Raw genomic sequence first — 25,613 nt, forward strand, 5'->3', positions numbered from 1 at the left:
GGGTGTGGAGGGGCAGAGGAAGAGGGAAGAGAGAATCCCAAGCAGGCACCATGCCCAGCATGGAGCTCAGTGAGGGGCTGGATCTCACAATCATGGGATCATGACCTGAGTCAAAATCAGGAGTCGGATGCTTAACTGGATGAGCCACCCAGCGCCCCTCTAGTGGTATCTTTTGAGAATCAGAAGTTTTGCATTTCATGATGTCTAGTTTAACACAATTTTCTTTTATAGCTATTGCTTTCTATATCCTAAGAAGCTCTTGCCGAGTCACAAAGAGATATTTTTCTTTACCTTCCCTTGAAATCTTTATGGTTTTAGCTTTTATGTTTAGATGCATACTTTAACTGGATTTACTTTTTCTGTATGCAGTGTGAGATATAGGTTAAGATACAATTTTTTCCATATTGATGCATCGTTATCACAGAGCCATTTGTCGAAAACAGTTTCTTTTTCCCAAGGCACCTGGGTGGCACAGTCGGTTAAGGGTGGGACTCTTGATTTTGGCTCAGGCCATGATCTCACGATTTCATGAGTTTGAGCCACATGGGCTCTGCGCTGATGGGCTGATGGCACAGAGCCTCTATCTCTGCACCTTTCCCATTCTCACTCTGTCTCTCTCAAAATAAAAAAAATAAATTTTTAAAAAATTTACTTTCCCCATCAGGCTGCTTCGGTAGTCACCAAAATTGAATGACCCTCTAAGTGTAGATTTATTTTTGAGTTTTCAACTCTGTTCTATTGATCCTGTTGATATTTATGCCAGTACCATAATTTATTGATTATTGCAACTTTATAGTATGTTTTTAAATCATGTAGTATAAATGCTTCTATTTTTTTAAAGTTTGCTTTGCACTCTAGACTCCTTATGTTTCTATTTTATTTTATTTTAATGTTTATTTTTATTTTTTAGAGAGCCAGAACATGAGTGGGGGAGGGATAGAGAGAGAGGGAGACAGAGAATCTGAAGCAGGCTCTATGCTCTGAGCTGTCAGCACAGAGCCCAACATGGGGCCCCAACCCATGAACTGTGAGATCATGACCTGAGCTGAAGTTGGGCACTTAACTGACTGAGCCACCCAGGGGCCCCTCTGTTCCATCTTCGAATCTGCTTATTGATTTCTACAAAAACAAACAAACAAACATTTTCTTAAAAAAACTTTTTGGGATTATAATTTGGATGGCATTAATCTATAGATCAATTTTGTATTATATCCTTTCAAAAAATTTTTGTTTTCTGTGATTGTTTGTATACTAGTCCCCCTGCTTGAAATATGCTTTTTCTATCTTCACTAAAAGGTGGTTTCTGTTCATTTTCCAGGACTCAGTTCAAACACTTGTGTTCAGTCTTCTAAATCAATCTTCTCTGCAGGTAGAAGTAATTGCTTCTTTTGAGCTCTTATAGCAACTAATTATACATACTTCAGTAGAACTTGTCATATTATATTATGATTGTTTTTGATTACATATCTTTCTTCCAAACTAGCCTGAAAGGTCATGAGCAGGGACAAATATTTTATTCAGTCTGTCATTTCCCTTTACTGAGTATAGTAACTAGCCCATAGCAAACTACCCTTACATGTTTATCCATTCCACTCTTTCTTATGTGTCTTACTATCAGAGGTTACATCTTAGCTGAGGGACACACACAAAGAAACATGTATACAGGTAAATGCATAAAATCATTGCAGATAATTCTAAGTGATATAAAGACAATAAAACCAGGGGAAGACATAGAGGGCCTGGGAGCATGGTAAAACTACTTTACCTTAAATGGTCACAGAGGGTCTGTGAGGAAGTGACATTTGAGCTGAGACATAAATGATAAAAATGGAGCATCCATAAAGACTTCTGGGGGAAGAGCCTTATAGGCAGAAAGAACAAGAAATACAAAAGCCCTGAGGTGAAATCAAGCTTAGACCAAGCAAAGGACAATTATTGAGCAATTGTGTATCTAGCAGAGAAGGGTGCCTGGGAAAGCTTCACAGAGCTGAGGCTTAAGGAAGTGAGTAGGTGTTATTCTGTCAGAGAAATCAGAGGGAAAATATTCTAGGCAGGGAGAACTATATATGGGAAGGAGAAATATACAGTCAAAGGGAAGAGTGATAGGAGATGATGTTACCGAAGTAGGCAGAAGCCAAATGATGTAAGTCTGTGGACCTTCAAAAATAGTTTGGATTTTATTGTGATTGCAAAAGGAAGTCATTAAAGTCAGAAGTCATTATGGCATGCGCTGTGTGAAGACCACTATGGGTCCTGAGTAACAAATAGACATGGGGGGGGGGAGCAAAAGTGGAGGCCCTGAGACCAGTTGGAAGACTTTGCAGTGGACTGGATGGGAGATAAAGGAGATATGGACCAGAGTTCTCAGTGGAATGAATGAAAACTTTTCACCTTCAGGCTATATTGAAGGTGTCACAGATAGGTCTTCAATGTGAGACATGAGGAGCACAGGATCAAGGATAAGTGCTACTTTTTCTGGCCTGGGTGTCATGGGGCCATTTACTAAAATGAGGAGGAGAAGTACATTCAGGCAAGGGGAATGGGAAGCAGGGAAAGGCCAGGAATCAGGAGTTCCATTACAGGAATGTTAAATTTAAGATGCCTGTTAGATATTCATGAAGAGATGTCAGGTACATGATTGTATGTATGAGTTGGGAACTCAGAGGAAAGGTCAAAACTGGATAGGGGTGCCTGGTTGGCTCAGTCGGTTAAGTGTCCGACTTCAGCTCCAGTCATGATCTCACGGTTTGTGGGTTCAAGCCCTGCGTCAGGCTCTGTGCTGACAGCTAGCTCAGAGCCTGGAGCCTGTTTCAGATTCTGTACCTCCCTCTCTCTCTCTCACGCTGTCTCTCTCTGTCTCTCAAAAATAAATAAAACATTTAAAAAAATTAAAAAAAAACTGTATATACGTGGGAGTCACAAGCATATGGTAGGTCTCCAGGACCATAGGCCTGGATGAGGTCACTGCAGAGAAAAAAAGAGGATGGGGAACAAAGGAGATTGGGAAAGAACTATTGTGAGAAGATAAAATCAGGAGGCTGTGATATCAGGGAAGCCTTGAAAAGGAAATATTTCAACAAAGAATAATTGAGAGATCAAATCAAGTGATGGGTAGAAAGCTGGCCTGTAAGAACCTTGCCAAATGAAATTATTTGGTGATATTCATAAAATCCATTTTGGTAGAGTGATATTCACAAAAGCCTGATCATAGCGGATTGAGGAGTGATCATAAGGGAGAAAGAAGGAGGCAGGTAACATGAGCAACTTCAATATTTTGTCCTGAAGATGACTAAGAAATTTGTAGTAGCTAGAGATAACTTGAAGCCAAAGAGTTGTTTTCCTCATTTACTTTAACAGAGATGACATTAAGGCATGTCTGTCAGCAGATGGAAATAACCCAGGGGCACCTGGGTAGCTCAGTTGGTTAAGAGTTTGACTTCGGCTCAGGTCATGATCTCATGGTTCATGGAGTTGAGGCCTGTCGGGATCTGTGCTGACAGCTCAGAGCCTGGAGCCTGCTTTGAATTCTGGGTCTCCCTCTCTGCTTCTCCCCTGCTCTCACTGTCTCTCTCTCTCTTAAAAATAAATAAACATTAAAAAAAAGTTTTTTAAAAAAGGAAATAACCCAGCCAAAAGGGAGAAAGTGAAAGAAAATAAGAGAATTTGGAGCCAAGATCCTTGTTAAGTTCTGAGTGAATGAATGAATGAATGAATAAGTGAGGTGATAGATGTGTTAATTAACTAGGTGGTGGGAATCTTTCACAATGTATATTATATCAAATCACTACCATGCACACTTTAAATATATTAAAATATTATTTGTTATTTATATCACAATAAAGCTGAAAAAATTATATTAAATCTGATAACTACTCTTTTTAGAAAAAAACTTTTTATAAAGCAGAAACTGAAGGATACTTAATTTACATAAGGAAAAAAATGGAGGAAACTCATCAAATATGTATCCCTTAAGCAAAATAGGGTGGTTTTTTCTGCTATTTTCCATCTCTTTTGTCTCTGGCATAATTGTAAAAATCACCTTTATATTGTTGATATTTAAAAATATACAGTCTCTAATTAGTATATCTATCATTGTCATCTCAGTTTGCTATCAGTATTTCCCTGTTGGCATTGGCTGAAATGCTATGAATTGATGGCATTCACTACAATGCTAATGGCACTGATTGAAAAAGTCCATCTTCATATATGACCCTGGAGACTGAGAGCCAGAGTATTTGAAAAAATTATATTAATATAACTCACTTTTATTTTATTTGGAACAGTTTATTAACATATTACACATAAAAAAAATGGCTACTTTCTATTTGATTTATGAGCATGTAAGCCAAAAAATATTCTTGTTAAAATGAGGAAATGAAATGAGAGCCCAAATTGAGGGCATGGCCTTAAACAGAAGGGACATTTATTTCATCTTAAGAGGAAGGGAAGCAGAATACATAGGTACTAAGATAGGTATGACGATAATTTTTGGTGGTAGAAAAACAAAATAAAGTAAATGAAGAGATGAAAAAATGGTAAGTCTCCCTAGGACTTGAGAACTGATTGGGTGTTAGGAATGGGAGAGGACTGAAAAGCCTGGAAGACTTCCAGAATTATATATAAATGGGGGCTGGGAGCAGGTGCTGACAATGGCATCAGTCTCTGTTCATTTATTCACTTACTGACTCTCTCTTTCAACAAGAGGCAGCAAGAACGAGATGGACACCAAAGGAACTTCCAGTTGAGTTTGCATACTAGTTCTTGAGGACCCCATTTTCAATGAGACATTACCAGTAAACATATAACTAGATGTTGTTCTGTGGTCATGAATAAGAACAAAGGCTATTTGTTCACATCCTGAGATGTGTTCTTTAGTTAAAGTAGCTTGAAATACTCTTTTTTATTAAAATAATTAATTTTTATTGTGACTGCATTGTAATCTTTGAAGATAGTTGGTCCCACATCTTTGTCCTTATGCAGTTACAGGATGGGCCTATTCTTATTTTGATAGGGTTTTTTTTACCCTATTTCCTGAACTTTATACATATTTTGATTCTCTCTTTAGCTATGCTGATGTAATCATTCAAGTTACTGCAATATTCGAAACTGAGCTACAATAGAGCTTCATGATTAAGAGTACAGACTCTGGAGCCAATTTGCCCAGATCTGAAGAATGGCTTCAACACATTCAAATTGAATGACTTTGAGAACATTGTTTAGCCTTTTATGCCTCAGTTTCCTTATCTGTAAAATGGGAATAATACATAGAGCTGAAAAACATACAAATGAGTGCATGTGCAAGTGGCAAAATCTGAATAAGCTCTATGTATTATACCAATATCAACTTTCTGATTTTAGTATTGTACTAGAGAGGTGGTAAGATGTGAACATTGAGGGTGGCTGGAGGAAGTGTGGATGGGACTTCTCTACACATTTCTTTTTCAATTTCCGTTAGTTTATAATGATTTCAAAATAAACATTAGAAAAGTGTAAATACTAATAGTACCTGCTTCATGGGGTTTTAGGAAGATTAAATAATTTGAAATGATTATGTAAAATGCTTAGAATAGTGCCTGGTATACCTAAACCATCATTATTCAAAGGTGATTTTCATTATATCTGTTCTGATTCATTTTTATAGTTTAACTCCTTGAGGGTTACCATGCTTCTCTTATTTAATAGCTCCTGAGAGAACTAGGCATAAGATGATTATTATATGTAATGTATATAATATATTTAATATATATGTAATAAACATGCATATTATGTAATATATATGTAATCTGTTTCGGGATCTAGTCCAAGATCGCACATGCTATTTAGTTGTCATGTCTTCTTAGTCTCCTCCTGTCTGCAACCATGCGTTAGTCTGTCCTTGTTTTTCATGATCTTGATAATTTTGAAGCATGCCCATCAGGTGTTCTGTAGAATGTCCCTCAGTTGAGGTCTGTCTGATGTTTTCTTATGATTGGACTAGGATTATAGATTTGGGGAAGAACTCCACCGGGTGAAGTGCCATTGTCACTGCATCGTGTCAGAATGAGCATGTGACCCACCTGACTTATCACTGATGACAGTAACCTTGATCACTCTGTTAAGGTGGTGTCTCCCAGTTTTCTCTGCTATACGATTACTATTTTTTTCTTTCCATATTCCTTTTTCCTTTACATACCTTGAAAGCAAGCCGGTAAGTCCAGCTCATACCCAAGGGTCAGGGAATAAGAAGGGTTTCTCCCTTATCCCCAAGTTATTTACTTATTCAATCATGTATTTTTATCAGTATGGACTTACAGATATTTGTTATTCTTTGAATTACAAACCAGTGCTATTGTTATTTATTTTGTTGCTCAAAATTTTCCAACCCTGGTTATTGGGAGTTATTTTGGCCTATAACTTGTGTGTCTTTCTGACATACTCCCAACCTTTTTTGTTTTAACCGTATTTTGAAAGCATAATAAATGAGAATGCTCACTAAAATGTGTTATATACAATTTACATACATCGGCACGTATGTAACCTTAATTTGTGTTGGCAGTTCGAACTTTACTTGTGAACCTTAATTTAGAACCTTAGTTTGTGTTGGCGGTTACCTTTATTATGCCGTTCTGCATAAATGCTTTCTGAGGGGCACCTGGGTGGCGCAGTTGGTTAAGTGACTTAGTCTGGATTTCAGCTCAGGTCATGACTTCACGTTTCTGTGACATCAAGTCCCATATCCTGCTGTGCGCTGACAGTGTGGAGCCGGTTTGGGATTCTCTCTCTCTCTCTGCCCCTTCTGGGCTCGCTCACTCTCTCTCTCTCTCTCTCTCTCTCTCAAAATAAGAACAAATGCTTCCTGATGTCACTGTTTTTAGTTAAACTTTTGTTTCAGAAAATGGAGTTCCTTGACATTTTTCATGTATTATTCCACTATCAAAAAAAAAAAAAAAAAACCAAAACAAAACCTGGTAGAACACTGAGTGCGTCCTATGCTTGTTCACTGTCTGCTTCTCATTCTCCTAAGAAGTGAGAAATCTATTAAAAGTGTCCTTTAATGATTTTATTTTCCTATTAAAAATAATAGCACAGTAAATAGATCTGCTTAGATAGAATGACGAGGGACCTCATGTTGCTTTAGAAATTCTAGACTAGCATAGCCAAATGATCTCATAACGCCTTGCTAAATGTTTGTCTGAGGGGTTCTTGCAGAGGCTTTTCTGAACCATCAGGCATTCATGAACATGACTATCCTGGCAGGAAAGCAATTTTCTGGAGAAAAATGCAAATACGATGAAGATCTTTGTGTCATCTACAAGTTAGTTCAGAAAGGAGCCAGGAAGCTGAGCTGGAAGGGGAACAAATGAGTTTATTTAGAATCTTACAGAATTAAGTGGATTTGTGATTTTAATATACTTTTAAAAACTAGCAGTATAAAATACCTACTTGGTACTAGCCATTAGAGCAGACACTTTTACCTTTCTTATAACCTTAGAGGTTAAACCTTTACCCAAGGTCATTTGTGTAAGGATTTTTGCAGCAAGTGACAGAAATTCCAAAGCCAAAGTAGCATATATAGGAGTGTAAATGTGAGCTGATATGTTTCCAGTTATGCATGGCTTTGATCTTATGGTCCAAGATGGCAGTATACGTATTCTAACAGGAGAAAGTTAGAAAATGCCGCAGAGAGCACACATGCTGCCAGATCCGCAGAAGCTTCCCACAATGCTTCCTTTACTCGGTCAGAACTTAGGCATGTAGCCATATCTAGCTGCAGATTACTCTGGAAATGTAGTAGTCCTCTTTCCAAGTGGCTTTGGATCAAGCCAAGTTTTCCAAGTCTACAAAAGGGGAAGACACATATTAGGGACACTTAGACGTCTCTGCAGCAGTTATAAGTGTCAAAGATGGGATTTGAACTCAGATATGTCTTACCCTCATGTTCTTTCTAAACCAGATGGGTTCATTGGAGAAAGATGTAGAAAATGTGTTGAATTGGCTCCACTTTGAGCACTATCAAGTTAACTGAAAGAAAGGAACATGTCTGTGACAGAGGATAGAGTAGCTAAAGACCTGTGCACTGAATTTTAAAGCTCCTTTTATCTGGGCCAAGGGCAATCTTGATGCATCTTCAAGTCTTACTGGAAGGGAGGAACAACACTGTGAGAACCAACTGTCCACAATTCTGAACTAGACCTGTACCGTCTGATACAATAGCCAGTAGCTATATGTATGGCTACTGAACAGTTGAAATGTGACTAGAGTTGAGAAGTACTCGAAATTTAAAATACATGCTGTATTTTAAAGACTTAGTACCAACAAGAAGTGAAATGTAGCTCAATAATTTATATATTGATTACATGTTCAGAGTATAACATTTTTGATACATTGGGTTAAATAAAATATGTTCCTAATTTCAAGTTGCTTTTTTGCTTTTTTAAATGTAACTATTAAATTTTAAATTACAAATGTGATTCACATTTGTGGGTTGCGTTATGTATCTATTGGAAACCAATTTCTCTAGGAGACAAAGAATTGTCCTACAAAAGTCCAGTCATTGAAACAGTTTTTCAAAATGCTCTAGAGGATCTGTGAGAAGTTATTTCTGAGTATTCTGAAAAAAAAAAAAGGATGGAACAAATCTAGCTCAAATAAATGACTCCATATTCATTTCCACTGAGCTTCAGTGAAATGTGAATGATATTGACTATCCTCTGGGTAACTTGTATGGATTCACTCCAACACTTGGATTGTACTGAGCCTTTCCAGCCCACATTTCTGAGGCATACAGCCATCATTGTTATTGGATGAGGTGATTTATTGAGATTACTGTTTGAAAGCACCTCTGTTTGATTTATTCACATGCACGAGGGGAAATACTTCTTTAGACATAGTAATACCGTCTGGTCAACACTGCCTATTGAAGAACCTCGTGATTTCTTAAAGATTATTGAAATTGAGTTCTCAGGCACATTTGCAAGTTATGCGGTAACTTGGTAAGTCTTTGGCTGGCTCAGAAAATTTGATTTCATTAAAGCAAATAGGTGCCTTCTTATTATCCTTTTATTTATCTTTAGCTTCAAGTTTCCTTTCACAGTGATTAATCTAGACTTCCCAGTTGAAAGTTTAGTGCTTTATATGTAGTAAAAGGAAGGAGGATTTGAGGAGTTCTATATTTTTTGGTCCCTTAATATTTTATCATATATTGTCAGCAGTGAGTATTCTGTTTCTTGTTCTTCTACTCTGAAAATGTTTTCTATACATATACACAATCTTACTCTAAATATTATATATGTAGGTAGACAAATAGAACCAATTTTTATGTTCTTAGCATTTTCATCCAGTTCATCTCATTTCAGATTTCAAATATTCTATTTGTCCAGTCCATCAGTATAATTACCTTTTATTAACTTCCCATCATTCAGCACCTCAATTGTTCATTTGAACTATCTGCAAATTACACTGTTATCAAATTAAAATAATGCAAAATCTACAGCTTTTAAAATAAATCTTTGAAAAAAGATTTTCAAAAGCTTTCTTGCTTAATAAATACTGTCCTTGATGGCAACAAATTTAAAAGTGTGTTAATGATAAAAGTGAGTAAAAGGAAATAGTGGCAATGAAGAGAGGCACTTGTAGCCTACTCAAAGCGGGTTAGTTAAAAAAAAAAAGTGCCACAGTGGTTGTCTTTTAGGTAATCTAAGATATTTACTTTTTGTAGATCGCTATTGTTTTGTTGTCTTCTCTTCTCTTCTCTTCTCTTCTCAGAACAGCACCATTTATTTTGGAAAATTTGTCTGCTTTGCAGACAAACCTCCTGCTGGTGTGAACATCCAACTGAAGTAGCCAAAGCAATGGCCATAAAATGACCACATGATGCCACTGAGTTTTTCCCTAGGACTTTTCTAATTGGAATTAAGAGAAAAGAGTCTGTTCTTCTGGAAAGAATACAAAGGGAAAGGGGGTGTGCCTCACCACGTGATAGGTTTGAAAGCATACCACTGGCATGCAAAGAGGAGCAGACGCCTAGAGTAGATGGAGTTCTCAGGGTGCTTGTGTATCTGGTTTCATTAATATTGAAGGCACAGATGCATTCCACTCTTAATGACTGTTCAGTTATGTGAACCTATAAATTCCCCTTAGGCAAGATAAATTCGAGTTGTGTTTGTCATTTGAGGACGAAAAAATCCCTGGCTAATACATTATCCTTTTAGAAGCCAGCCTACAAGATGACCTGCAATGATCCTAAACTCTAGGAGTCACACCCTTGTGTAATATCTTCATAGACTGAATAGAAATATAATTGATAAAGTCAGTCATGTGGGGTGCAGCTACTATAGCACAGAAAGTATTGAGGCTTCTATCTTGCTCTTTTTGATTCCTTGCAAGAAGGAAGGCAGCTGTCATGTTGTAAGATCACTTAAATAGTCTCAAGAAGAGGCCTACATGGAGAAGAACTAAGGCCACTTGCCAACGGCCAGTGCCAACTTGTCAGGGTGTGAGCGAGCCACCTTCAAAGCACTTCCTGCAGCCCCAAAAAGTCTTCAGATGACTGCTCTCACTTCTCATGAAAGACCTGATTTAAAACTACCTACCAAAGGGCGACTGGGTGGCTCAGTAGGTTGAATGTCAGACTCCTGATTTCAGCTCAGGTCATGATCCCAGGGTCATGGGGTCAAGCTCTATGTCAGGTGCTGAGTGTGGAACCTGCTTGGGATTCTCTCTCTCTGTGTCTCTCTCTTTCCCCTAGCCCTTGCCTGCTCATGTTCTCTGTCTCTCTCTCTCAAAATAAATAAATAAACATTAAAAAAAAACCCACCTACCAAGCCACCCAAATCCCAGAACCACAGAAACTGTAAGAGACTCCTGTTGTTTTGAATCACTTGTTTTGGGGTAATTTGTTACCCTATGCAAATATGTTATCTATATAAAAATAGATAATTTATACAGCATTGTGGGGATATTGTAAAGAAGAGAAGCTTAGTACAATGATATGGTTCTTTCCCGGAGAGATGGTCAATGACACAGTTGGCAGCCATAGATACTCCAAACTCATCTTCTATATGCTTTACACACTTCCCTGGGGTGTATACATTGGCATCAACCGTCATAGAAGCTAATATCTCAATATAGAAGAAAAATAGCAAGTCAGCTTATTTGAATTCCACTTCACGATCTGTTAGTTTAAATAAGATTCTATATTGACACTTACTTAAACATATTAAATCTCAGTCGCTGTTACTCATAGAAAAATAAATATTAACTTGTTGTAGATATTTAAACACATTTTCCCACTGGTTAATACAATAAAGGTTAGACTTTCTTTCAGACAAATGAATAATTGAGGACTTCTACTATCATCTAAAGAGGCCTTCTAATCCTTAGATTTTTCTCATTGACTTCTCTATCAGAATCTTGGATTTTTAGCCTCATGTAGAATAATAAACAAATATATATTTTTTTGGTTTTGGATGTGGTGTTTTTAAGCTATTTGAGCTATTTTAAAGCTATAGTAAGCTAAATTTAAGCTATTTAATGGTAAATAGCATTACATCTTTACTGTTTTTTCCTACTTTTATTCTGTAAGTTTTCTGGTTTTGACAATTACTACATACTTTAAAAGAATAGACTCCAGTTCCACTTCCTGTTCAGATGATAACTAAGCAAATGGTTGCAGGTGGTTGTTTCGTTGGTCTCAGCGTGAGGCAGAGGTTGAGAACCAACAGATCTGGTAGTTCGTGGCCCCAGGATTAACTGAAGTATGACTCTACGAACCTTCTCTGCATTTATTTCCCTCATTTTCCAGATAAGTGCCTCACACATGTACAATCCTAAAATTCTATAAAATAGGGAATGTCACCAAATATTGAGACCAGTTATCCAACTTGTATATTGGCAAGTCAAAAAAAAAAATCATCAACATTTGTATGTGTAAGGTCTTTAGTCACATTTGTGTTCTTGATACTGGAGTTACATTTTTTTCAATTTTTTAATTTTTAAGTAATCTCTACACCCAATGGACAGGGCTCAAACTCATGACCCTAAGATCAAGAATTGCACACTTCTCTAATCGAGACAGCCCAGAGCCTCTGGAGTTGCATTTTGTATAATTAATTTCACTGTTAGAAAGATTTTGGAAAGGAAACATTATCAATAGGGTGAAATTAATGTTTTAAAATGCTGTCATAAAACAGTACATGGAAGCCAAAAGTACACAGAATGAGTCATAATTATAAAAATGATAATACTTTATATTTGAAAAACCCAATATTTTCAAGAAATTATGGTTCAAATTATAACTGAATTACATATTAAATAATATGTGTGAATAATCTGATGGGGTAATGTTTTTTATGTTCTTCCTAATTCCTTGATTGTACAATAGTTTGGTATCTTTAATACAGTTTAAATATTTCTATAACAGACACTTTATGTAACAGTCAGCCAACGTATTATTTATGAAGCTGACAAATCCTTCTCTAAACCAGTAATGAAAGATTAAGTCACTACCAGTAGAGTTTTACTGTTCAGTGTTTGATGTAGACAGGAAGTAACATTTATCTAGTTACAATGATCCTGGTGCGTTGTGTGCTGTATTTCAGTGGATTCACACATCACACCTATGAAGGAGCTACCATAATTCCCATTTTCTTTTTTTTTTTTAAGTTTATTCATTTTTGAGAGAGAAAGACAAAGCATGAGGGAGGGAGGGGCAGAGAGAGAGGGAGACACAGAATCTGAAGCAGGCTCCAGGCTCAGAGATTTGGGATTCAACCTCAGGAACCATGAGACCCTGACCTGTGTGGAAGTTGACACTTAACGGATGGAGCCACCCTGGTGCCCCATTTCCATTTTCAAAACAAAGAAAGAAAAGCAAAAGAAGGTAATTGGCACTTTTTGATATGGCAATAAAGAGGAAGAACTGGTATTTGAACATGTTTTCAAACATTTTGTTAAGCTCTGGAATCTTTTCTTAAGGCAACAGCTTCTGTGCATGTGAAAAATATCAAACAGATAAACTGGATGCTCTGTTTGAGCAGCTGGTTTTGCTGCTTCACTTTTCTCCCTGCCTCTCCGCCTCCACTGCCCTGTAGCATCCCCAGTCTGAAAATGGCATAGGTTATGCCATTATGTCTTCTTATTTGACTTTGTCTAAAAGTAACACTCTTCAGTGTCCCAAAACGTTTTCTCCTAATAAGAATATTTGACAAACAGAGCAACACACTTATACAAGGTGATATTTGTCAAGCATTAGATATTATTATGCAAGACAGATATGATGATGGTGATGACGATAATGGTGATGATAGAATTTACTTTATATAAAAACCGTGCATTTGTTTAGCTCCAGACTTAAATACTAACATGTGTGCAGATCTTTTAAGGCACGTGGCCAGTTACATTCCTCTCTCTTCAGAAAAGCATCAGAGTAATTCTTGGTGAAAGGTTCCCTGAGGTGCGTGAACCATGTGTTTTTGCCATGTACCCTGCTAATTCAGTAGGGATTGATGTGACCTAACGACTAATGGCCTATGATGAAGCATGGCACAAAAGGAGTGCCCTTTCTTCTCTCTTACAGAGTTTGAGTCTGAAACATCCCGGGAGCGTCAGCACTGGGTAAATGCAGAAGTGGAAAGAAGGAAGACAGGAAACAGAAGCCATGAGTAAGCAAAGCCTATGAGGGAGAGGGAAAGTGAGTGGCATGTCATCAATGGCAATAGATGGAAAATAAGCAGGTAGACAGAAACAGAAACAGAAGAGTTGAATCATGTGCATGGCAAGAAGCCGAGGATTCCTGTGAGGTCACCAAAGGGTAGCTTGTACTATTAGACCACAGAGCTACTACTCAGTGGTTGCTAAGTGGCCATGACAAAACTCTAGTTTTCCACAAGTCTGCCAAGGAGACTCTTACCTATCTTTTCTACTTCTCCCTATCATATCCCTTTTAATAAACCTACATTAATTGAGCCAAGTGATTGTTTCTCTGTTCTTTGCACCCCCCCAAAATCTAAGTGACATAACAGTGAAAGCTTACACAGCTCCTAAGACAAAACAGGAGCTCCATAGATTGAAGCTGTTATTATTTTTAAAAAGATCATTCAAGCAAAGACAAAAACTGCACCCTAACACTCAAGTCCAGGAGTCACGGTTGGTTTGGATTTGTTAGTTTAGTAGCTTTTTTCCCCTCTTGCTTTAAAGGTATTTTGGTGGTGTTGTTGTTGTTGTTGTTGTTGGGAGGGCCCACACTGGATAAGTTAGGTGTGGAAATCAAACGTGTTCTAACAGTTTGGGAAAAACGGATGAATCTCTTGGGATATGAGGTTTCACAAAATATTTCAAATTACTTTTCAAATATTATCAGCTTGGCAAAAACAAAATGGTTTTCTAAAAGAATTTCTCTTTTCAACATTTCAAATGGTATCAAGGGACATGTAATGTACGTATTTCTAACTTGTTTTACTTAACTCAATATTGTTTAATAGGAATTGATTGATGTTTAAAAATTCAGTAAGTTTTTTAATGAAGAGGTGTTTTTGGATGGTGAAATTGCCTTCTCAAAAAAAGGGTTGAATTAGATGTTTTCTTAAAAGGGTCTCAGAGCTTGGACTCAAACCTTACCAAATATTTTTCCTTCCTTTGCATAACAGAAAAAAGTAATCTCTGAAAAATCTTTCTTCCAGTTATGAACAAAAAGGCAGTAATTGAATTCCAGAAAATTAATAGGCAATAGGAAAGAAACCAAACATATTCTTAATCTAGGTGTTAAAAGGAAAGGAAAAAGGGAGAAAGGAAAAAAAGAAAGAGAGAGAAAGAGCAAGAGAGGGAAAAAGGCCTACCGAGATGATAAAGGATTATAGGTCTGTGAACTAAATGACTTGTAATCAACAACCCACATTTTGCTGTGGAATGCAGCAAGTCTCCGAACTACCAGGAGAGCTCAGCTGGTGTAAAATTATACTTGAACTCAGTTCCCTTGGCACCTTATTTTTCTCTCATTATAATAGTCATCAGACTTCACTGAAATCATGTCATAATTGACTTTCCTCTGCACTGTGAATTGTGTAACGGTAGAGTCCATTTCTGTTTGTTCCCCATTATTCCCAGAACCCAGCATAATTGATAAAAGTGCTCAAACTATTCATTGAATAAAACATTATTATGTCTAAGGGCTAAAAGCAGAAGCTCTGAAATCAAGTTCAGTGTCATTTTTGACCCTTAATGAATGGATACAATGCCAATGCCTTCCTCACTGACTTGTCATGAGAATTATGTGAGGAAATTCGCTCTCGGCTCACAATATGGTGCGTGGCATATTGTTAGTGTTCAAAAAATGTTTGCTATAAAAATAATTGCTAGTATTTCCCATGGCAATGAATCTAAGCATTTTTCTTTGGAAAAAAAAGTTTCTATAAAAGCCAAGTAAAGATAGATTTTTTAAAACACACATTGTGAATTAGTCACGCACATTTTGTCAGCACAGCCTAACGCATTAGTGGTGGTGCTCTCTTCAAATTTCTTTTTTCTGCAATTGGCTGGTTGGCCATTCTCACCATTAATGAGTCATTTGATCTTACTCATTTCTGGCTAAGTTCAGATGGATGGAGCGTTGGAATTCTAGATTCTTCCAGCCTAATAAGTATGTCAATTGTCTAAAAGGATGACCATGATTTAATGGTTACATAATCAAGAATTCCTAGAGTAAAATTTTTCTTTTTCCAACACTAGCATGACTCTGACCCTGAACAGAGTGGACTTGGGTCACTCTGGAGATGTGGCCACTGCCCAAATGTCCCTTGGACAGATGACACAGGGATTGAAAGGCCATCAATGACTGGCCTGAAAGTCCAGGAATGACATTAGCCTTTAACTAAACCCAATTACATGCCTAGAAGACAATAATAAGATCTAGAATCTATTGAACACCCACCAAATATGAGATGTGTTATAAATATTATTTGTAATTGTTTCAACAGACCTATGAAAGCTTATATTTCCAATTTTACAGCTAAGGAAGCTGAGACTTAATTAGGTCAAATCAGTTGCCCAAAAGTTCACAGATTTTAAATAACTGGATTGTATCATCATCACAATTTTTATGTAAATCTAAAACTGTTATAAAATATAAGGTCTCTTTTAAAAGTAAAACATAAATCTTTCCTTTGTAAATGTAAACCCTCAGAAGAAAAAGCTGATTAAAAATATAAATTTCTAGGGGCACCTGGATAGCTCAGTCGATTGGGCTTCTGGCTCTTGATTTCAGATCAGATCATTATCTCATACTGCCTGGGATCAGACCTCCAATGGGGCTCTGTACTGACAGCGCAGAGTTTGCTTGGGATTCTCTCTCAAGAGAGAATAAACAAACATTTAAAATATATGTAAATTTCTAAAATATGGAATGTGAAAAAAAAATCACTAGACCTGAGATTAAACCCAGTTCTGCCTTGGGATGCCGAGGGAGGCTCAGTCAGTTAAGTGCACAACTGTGGCTCACTGTTTTGCAAGCTCTGCCTTGGGTTCTTTGCTGATCCCTCTTCAGATCCTCTGACCCTCTCTCTCTCTGCCTCTCCCCCATTCAGGGTCTCTCTCTCTCCTCTCGCTCTCTCTCTCTCATCCCCCCTCCCTCTCCCGCTCCCTTCCTCTCTCTCTCTCCTCTCTTTCTCTCAAAATAAATAAACTTTTAAGAAGTTTTTAAAAACCCCAGTTATGCCTTGAACTCAATGCAAAGAGCCTGTGCCTTGCTACCCCCCTAGTAGCTGCGTAGGGGATTTATAAGATAGAAACCATCATGTGGATGCAGTCTTTTGTTTCACAGCTGGGTTGTATACCTTGTAGAAGCAGGAGTATTGCCTGTCTTATTCATTTTTCGATCTTTGCCATTCAATCCAATGCCTGGCATAAAAGAATGCACGGTAAATGTGTATGGAATGAGTGGATACATGCCCCCTTCTCTCCGATGGCCTCTGGGAAATGTAGTGAGTAGATATCACTAATTAGTTAAACACATATCATCAGGTCCTGTTTTCATTAAGCCCTTTGATCAGCAAGCAGTACCGGGAATTACTGCATTAGGGGCAGGACAAGCCTTCTGATGGGAGTGTGATCTGAGGGTGCTGGGATGCACCCCCAGGCTCCCCGCCATAGCTCTTGCACACACGCACACTTTAAAATGCTCTCCATTCACTACTCATACTGTCTAACTTGCACCACTTTCAAAAGTGCTCCATTAAGTAAATACTCATTCAAGGAAAGTGATAAGGAGAAAATGTCTTACTACATAGTTAGCCTTAGTGGGGGAAGAACTCTAATAAAGAGGATTGTGACAGCTAAAAAAGAGCCTGCTGGAGTCTCTGCAAGGAAGGCCAAAGAGCATGGTTCTAGATGGTGGGGTGATGATTGTGCACCAGTGGATGGCATGAGGACTGGACCACAGTGACTGGGTTCTTCACTCAGCGGCTTTATAGGCAGGACAGGGGAGCCCACTTCTGGAGAATTGCAAAGCCAGGCCTCGGTCTACCCCACTGCAGAACAGAGGCATGTTAGCACGGTTCTGCTCTTGGGTTCAGAATTCTGTGAGATGAGGAATCACATCTGACCTGCTCACTCTTGCACGCTGAGGATCTATCTAACTCAGTCACACAAGCACAACATAGAGGCTTAGTAAATACCTGTGGCTTGAATAAGTAAGGCATGTTTTGTTATAAGGATTTCATTTCTTAATACTCTGGGGAAAAAGTGGATATAAGTAAAGAAACCCCCAAAATGGCAGCCTTAAAGATTGCAAAGCCTTGACAAGAGAAACTTTTATTTCTAATTCCCTTTGCATTTTTTCCTATTTTTATAAGTCACGCATGGTCTTATTATTGTATAAGTAAGAAATGTATTGCTAAAATTGAAAAATAATTTAAACCTTTTAATTTCACCACCTACTATTTTTCCCCATTAATAGTTCACTGAATAGCCTTCACAGATATGCAAATATTTATTTCTTGTAACAGAAACAGGATCATGCAATTTTACAATCCACTATTTTCATTTAATGATATATTAGGAATACATTATATCACTTTTCTTACTAGCTATGTGCCATTATTAAGGGGCCATACTATATTCTATGCTAACAATGTCCTAGGGTCCATTTTTTGTTTGTACAACTATGCTAAATATCTATCTTGTTTTTAAACATTGAACAAAGTTTTGCTGAAGGCTAAGGCTAACCAGAGAGAACAACAATATAGAAAGCAGTTTGAAACTGGATACGAGAGCTGGTAACTCTAAGAATCCACAGGCCCAGAGCCCCTTGCAGGTTCCCCCAAGGACCTGGAGGCCATCTCTTCCTTTAATCACAGTCTACTGCCCCACTGTAGTTTCCTCACCCCCCTCCATCTCTCAATTTTAGAATACACCTCTGCAGCTTATTTTTTGGAGGCCTTCATTATCCATTGTTCCACCTCCATTTGCATTCTCCCTTTATCTCCATTCCCAGTTCGAAAATGTAACCCTGGTGGGACAGAACATTTTTCATCCATTCATGGAGAAAATTTGCATGTCAGTGTGACCTACCCATTAACAACCAGCTTATTGACCTCTGCCCAGCTTTTTAAGGCTTATACTCTTAGATGATGAAAGGGAGTTTCCTGGTAACTCTTAAATCACTTTTTGATGTCCGTAGCCACCCCCATATCTCCTCAGCCAATATCCTGACTGCATCTTGCATAGGCACAGGCCATGCCATAGTAACCCTGTGCCACCCCTGTTCTGCATGCCTGAGTCACTGCCACAAAACTTTCTCTCTGTAGCTCCCACGTTACCTGCGGATGGGCCCCACGCCAATGTGCTGATATTTTTCTAACTTTAGGAATGCCACAGGCCAGGTCTCCATGGAACACAGAGCAACAATTATTCAATTCAACAAATATCTATTGAACGCCAGATACCAAGCAAGACTGAATTGGGGACAGGGACAGGGAGTAAAGACATTGAGAGGGTAAGAGACATCAAAGCACAGAAGACACGTTGGCAAGTAGGTTTGGGAAAGTCAACATAACACAGAGCCTCATAGACTATAAGCTACGTGAGGGCAAGGAGTTTTGTTTGGGTTTGTTTGGTTGGTTTTGTTTTGCTTGGGTTTTGCACTGCTGTCTTCCCAATGCCCGAAGTACAGAGTAGAAATTTGATTGATAGTTTGTTGGATAAATGAATGGACAAGATACGACTCTAGTCCTAAAGAAGTTCATACTCTAGTAAAAGAGACAAAAAATGCACAATAATAAGTGCTCCCGCAGAGATAAACAGAAGGGGAATAAAGGTGCCAGATCCAGTCTCGAGGTGACTTAAGAAGGTTGGGGGGACACAGTTTGGTTTTTCCAGTTTGCCAATGCTGTGCCGTGAGGCTGCGAGGGTGTTAAAACAAACCGTTCTATCTCCTGGCCAAATGGTACTGCTCAAGAGACAAACTATTGAACACAGTCAAACTTTTCATTCTCAGTCAGTTTCTTACTAGTGTGTAGCTGTCACTTTCGTTTTTTTTCATGGCCGGGCATACCTTTAGTAAGCCTATTTCCATTCTATTGTGCCTCATTAGAGTCCAAATATACATTTCTGGAAATTATTTAATTTTAAATTAAAATGCCCCAGCATTGTTCTTTCTGACCCAATATTAAAGTGAAGCAGAGAAGGAGAAGAGGAAAAGAAAAATAATAGTGGAGTCCCCTAGGAACAACAAAACCAGAGGGAGGGAGTCTATGGACTACTGAGTTACTAGGGGGGCCCGATTTCCAAAAACTGCTCTAGATACTTTAAGGGAGATTTTCCCATCACAGAACAAACTAGAAAGTAAAAGTAAAGTTACGAGGGGCACCTGGGTGACTCAGTCAGTTAAGCATCCAGCTCAGGTCATGGTCTCATGGTTTGTGAGTTCAAGCCCCGCATCGGGCTCTGTGCTGACAGCTTAGAGCCTGGAGCCTGCTTCTGATTCTGTGTCTCCCTCTCTCTCTGCCCCTCCCCAGCTTGTGCTCGCTCTCTCTCTCGCTCTCTCTCTCAAAAATAAATAAACAGCAAAAAATTAAAAAGTAAAAAAAAAAGGAAAAATTACCAAAGCCTTTCATTACATCATTCTAATCTAAACATTGAGTGAGGAGTTCGAGGGTCCAGGTCAACTGCTAGCCGTGCTCTTGACTGTGTGCTGTCATATAAAATAATTTGTGTTCTACGTTGAAAATCTCTGGGTTGAGGCCTGAAAAGAAGAAGTTATTCTTTGAGAAAGGAAAATCATCTCCTAAAATAAAAGCAAATGATGCTGTTGAACATGACTTTATGGGTCCTCATTCCCAAGAAAACACAGAAAAGTGTTTTCTAGCGGAAATTGTCAACTACCAGAGTACCCCTGACTCTAAACATATTGTTGGCTCCCACAGATTCCTAGAGGAGCAAGGCACAGATGGCTTATCATGTTGAGATTCTTGAAGGGCTCTCTGTATGTTGATGATATTAGTTTATACACATGAGTGATATGGCTTAATTTGCAAATAATAGACAACAAGAGCATTTAGTGGTAAAGTAGAATGCCATTTGGACTATTAATGTTTTTATTATGGAAAATGCAGAGTGGTGTGTAAAGTTTGGGGCGAATATGTTTATCTCTGTTCATATTATGGATGCTTTGCAACAAAGACTTGCTGAATATAAATTGAGGCTGGTGGTGGTCATACATTATGTATACTATTGAAGAGCTCATGCCACAAAAGCCTGCATTTCCTGGGTAACAAAACATTTAACCTAGAAACTACATATATAATTTTACAAGTCAACTCAAGAGGTTAAAACTGATGGATAATAAATTGAAAAAGAGTGGTGTGGAGAATTCTTCCTGTTTTATTTTTCCACTAGACAGACAACACATTCATTTCTTTAACTTGTTAATGCTTTAGACTAGAATTATTCTCTAAACAGGGTCGGTGCTGTTTCACAGATCCATAAAATTTTGCTTACAATGCGTGTAACATTCTTTCCTCTCATTTGTTCAGTTCCAGTAGCAATGCTTCTAATGAAAAATTTTCAAACTAAATGTCTAACAAAATGATTTTGTGTTTCTCTTTTCAAGCACTGAGGAAATCATGCAGGAAAAGCAAATAAATCATTCTCTTTTGGGGTGAAAGCATTCATATTTGATAAGTGATTTGAAAGTAAAATGAGATTTTATGTAAACATTTTACATTTTTTATGGACTTATCTTTATTGGTATTCTTTTCAGGAAAGAGTCATTACTAAAAGAACTATGCACATATCAAAATATGTCTGACAAAGTACAGTTATTGATCATTTGTGTTAGAGAAATAAAGAAACCTTGCAAAGTGAATATGAGAAAGAACCTAGTGACAAACAGCTTCCAGCAGAGTGGCATTAAAGACAAAAACCAAAAACGTATTGCTTTACCTGAACATAGCACTGCTACCTAGAAACACGATCCAAAAAGTACAAAGGAGAAACAACAAATTACTTGGAAAAAACAAACCCCAGAAAATTCTCTAATAAATATCTGTCTTTAGAATGTCATCGGTATCGTAACGCGGCCCCTCTGGATGGCTGCCAAGTCACTGGACTAGCAGTGTGGTTATGAGAGCTAAGGCATAATCTTTGTTTCCCATTATTGCTCCACCCCTCAAATTCTTTTCTACCACATTTAAAACATCAGTTGGCAATTAGGTTAGTGTTTCCTATGTATGTAGGGGCCCCAGGCTCTAATGAAGTCTTATAAAACTGTTTATAACATACTCCACAATGGAGAAAAAAAGCAAACTGAGAAGTGATCCTCACCTTTGGCTTTACACCCTTCTGGCTGGAAGCATATGTAAAAAAAAAAAAGTGTGCCCGCTGCTGAGAACAGGAGCTGTACGTAACCACCTTAGAGGATAACCAAAGCCAGATTGCATTTTTCGGCATTTTGTAAGGAGGCACAGGATTTATATTCAGGGTATAATCCTGGCATAAATTAGTGTATATTTATTGAGTATCTGTTCTGTGCCAGGTACTAGCTACTCTCTGTGGAGGATGCAAAGATGAATGGAATACAATTGTGTTTTCAAGAAGCTTACAGTAAGTAGGGAACCTGAAATATTATACACACAGGAAAAATAAAGATAGGTCCAATATGAAACCTTGATCAACTGATATATTCATACACACATTTAAAGAAAAATAGCTTGAAATATTTACTTTATGTATATGTTATATATCCCAATGTTTTAAAGATTGGATCTAAGACCCACACTCAAATCCAGAAATAGTCTGGAGCATAAGCTCTGCCCAAGACAGGAGTCCAAAATTGCCGACTGCCTCACTGACCACTTGATCGGGTTCACCTTCCAGAAGTTTGAATGTGAGACCCGCAGAGAGAATAAGTTTGTTGATAACGTGGCTGAAGTTGAAGAAGTAGAGATAGAAGCTTACTAAGTCATTGTGCCATTAGAAAATTAAGAGTAAGGAGCAGGCATTGATGGAAGGAGCAGGCACTGGAGTGGAAGGAGTGGGGATCTCCAGCGTTCCTTCTGAGCCTGGATGGTCCCAAGCACGGCTGTGTCTTGGAGTTGGGACTGTTCTCCATGGATCTCCTGTTGAGACAATGGTTCTTTTCTGGGTGACCCGGGTGTACCTGTTCCTTGCACACTGAGGAGACCCCTCCCAACGCAGTAAAACTTGGGAGGTTTAAAGGATTACATGCATCCTTCTTACTTTGAAGTCTCAGCCTCAGACACGGAGAGGACTCATAGATATTGGAATGTTTATTGAGCAAGAGAAGTGGGTAAAGTACAATGAGACTTAAGAAGAGTAGAACGTATCCCTTGCTGAGAGAATCAGAGACAAGCCTTCATGGAGAGAGTATCATCTGAGCAGAGCCTCGAGGTCAGGGGGTGCCTACTTGGGAGTGAAGGGAGGGACTGCTCCCTGAAAATACTCTCCTAAAATGGGGTCTTAGATGCTTTTCATTTTTTTTTAATGTTTATTTGTTTTTGAGAGAGAAAGAGAGAGTGAGCAGGAGAGGGGCAGAGACAGAGGGAGACCCAGAATCCAAAGCAATCTCCAGGCTCCCAGCTGCAGCACAGAGCCTGGCACAGGGCTCAAACTCAGGAGCATTGAGATCATGACCTGAACTGCAGTCGGATCCTTAACCGACTGAGCCACCCAGGTGCCCAGAGTTTTAAGTTGCTTTTAAAGTATTCCACTGTCAAGATAGTTTTTAAAGCTATGATGGAAATGCATCGGAGAGAATGTTGTGAAAAAAGCAGTTAAAGGGTTGCACCTTTTGAAGGTATTCACTTCCCCATAAACCCAGGGACTAGGTTTTAAACCCGGCCCTCTCCCCCTCGGAGCCCCCTCCTTGATGAGAACATGCTAATGCATGAGGATTAGGGAGGATTCCGACCAGGGAGTAAGAATTCTAGGCAGCAAAGTCTCAGTGGTAGGGCACGTAGGGAAGTTGGTTAGCCTCAAGTCGAGCACCAAAAGAGGAATATTCATGGGAAATGAGTCTGGAAAAGTAGATTTGGATTTGAACGTTATTGTGTAGGTATTCATACTGTAGGCCCTTATGAATTCTAAGCAAGGGGGAATTTCAGTGTTCTACTTCAAGAGGATTCACCTGAAAATAGTAGATGACGTGGGTTGGAAGAGTCAGTGGGGGCAAGTTAGAGACCCAGTGCAAAAGCTCAGGCGAGAGGTAGTGCGGATTATGATCGGTGTAAAACTACATCTACTTTACAGTGTTACTATTTAGTATTTGTGTCAATGTCTTTCATTTATGCCCATCTTCATTATTTATTTATTACAGCTCTTTATGGTAAGTCAGTACTGCAGCAATACTACACATCTTTCTTTAATTTATAGCAATGGGATTGCATGTAAGACACAAAATTCCATAACAGCTTGTTTCTTCCACAGCACATAAGGAAAAATAATAACTATTCTACACATTGTTTACTATTTTGGGTAGAGATGTTACTGAAACCTAACCAGTCCCAAATTCTTCACAAAGTAGTGCTTTCTCTCTCTTCTCCCTGAGATGCTTTGAGAATTCTTAGATTTGAGTGAATACCCAAAAGCAATCGACTTTTGGATGTTGAGTTTTATAGGTTAATGTCTCAGGGCAGAACATTGCACAGGTTGGGATTTTATAAATGCACATTTCACCCTGTTTAATTCCATGCATTGCCCCCACCTGCATCAGACTATCTGAGAGCAAGCTTATGATGAATGGCTTTCATATGTTCTGCTCTAGAAATAGTCGAGAAAGATGGCCCAATGGTCTACTGATAATGGCATCAAAGCTCTTCTTTCTTCTTTTGCTTTATTTTATAGGATCTCTAATTTTCCTTAGGAAAAGAACCAGACCACTGGGTTCTCAGTCTTCCCTCCGAGACACAAACAATTAGAGATAATCACCATCATCTGTACCTCCACGAGAGCGAGATGCAGCTCCAACTCAGGAAAGCATATGAATATTCACTTTCATTTGGAAAGCAAACCAGAACATGAATTAAAAATTTTAAGGCCAACTCAAGTATGACATACATTAGCATCAGTTACCAATGACCTGTGGACATCCTCACCACTAAATGTATCTCAACACCTTGCTTAGTTGCCAGCTGCAAGCCTCAGTGACCCTGTCACCACCAAGCATTACTCAGTGTCAGTAAAGCACACTCACACAACATATGCCTCCACCGTCCACACACGTGCGTATTCCCAGTCTTCACTAGACATAGAACTTTTCTTTTCATTCTTATCTCTGTTTTATGAACTTTGATTTTTCAGACTCTCAATAGTTACATACAATTGCATAGAATTTGCTCTTTGATTTTAGATATAAATACATTAAAAAATTATTTGATGGGGCGCCTGGGTGGCTCAGTCAGTTGAGCATCTGACTTCAGCTCAGGTGATGATCTCATGGTTCATGGGTTTAAGCCCCGCATCGGACTCTGTGCTGACTGCTAGCTCAGAGCCTGGAGCCTGATTCAGATTCTGTGTCTCTTTCTCTCTCTGCCCCTCCCCTGTTCACGCTCTGTTTCCCTTTGTCTCTCAAAAATAAATAAAATGTAAACAAAAAATTTTTAAAAATTATTTGAGAGAGAGATAGCAGGGGAGAAGGGTGGGGGGTGGGAGAGAAAGAAAGAGAGAGAGAGAGAGAGAGAGAGAGAGAGAGAGAGAGAGAGAATCCCAAGAGTGAAGCCTGATGCAGGGCTGGATCCCATGACTCTAGAATCATGACCTGAGCCAAAAGCAAAACTCAGAGGCTCAACTGACTGAGCCACCCAGGTATCCCTTAGATAAATACATTAAATACATTTATTCACAACAAATTTTCATTTAGAAAACTGGATTGCTTATTGAGACTTCATTTTGTTTGATTCATTTTTATAAACTGATTTCAGGCTAGTAGGTATTCTAAACCATAAGGGGGAAATGAGATACATACAAAATATGTTTGAAGGTAGGTAAGTACTTATATCTCCTGTAAAATAAAGAGAATTTGCACTATGCTCTACTAATAGAGCTCCTTAGATAATCCTACCATCAACTTTTAAAAATACAAGCTATGTAACATTCTGAAACCAGAAAAAACAATTGAGGGGAGTATC

General features: G+C 38.4%; 1 long non-coding RNA gene across 1 annotated transcript in view; it reads left to right on the forward strand.

The window, feature by feature from the left end:
- LOC115303486 overlaps nt 1–13,943 on the forward strand; it is a 30,803-nt gene extending 16,860 nt beyond the window's left edge. The window contains exon 3 of the long non-coding RNA XR_003914082.1: nt 13,556–13,943. This is a non-coding gene — a long non-coding RNA (uncharacterized LOC115303486). The remainder of the gene's footprint in view (nt 1–13,555) is intronic.
- The last annotated feature ends 11,670 nt before the right edge of the window (nt 13,944–25,613 follow it).

This window comes from Suricata suricatta, chromosome 10 (genome assembly GCF_006229205.1).
Source record: "Suricata suricatta isolate VVHF042 chromosome 10, meerkat_22Aug2017_6uvM2_HiC, whole genome shotgun sequence".
Taxonomy (NCBI): domain Eukaryota; kingdom Metazoa; phylum Chordata; class Mammalia; order Carnivora; family Herpestidae; genus Suricata; species Suricata suricatta.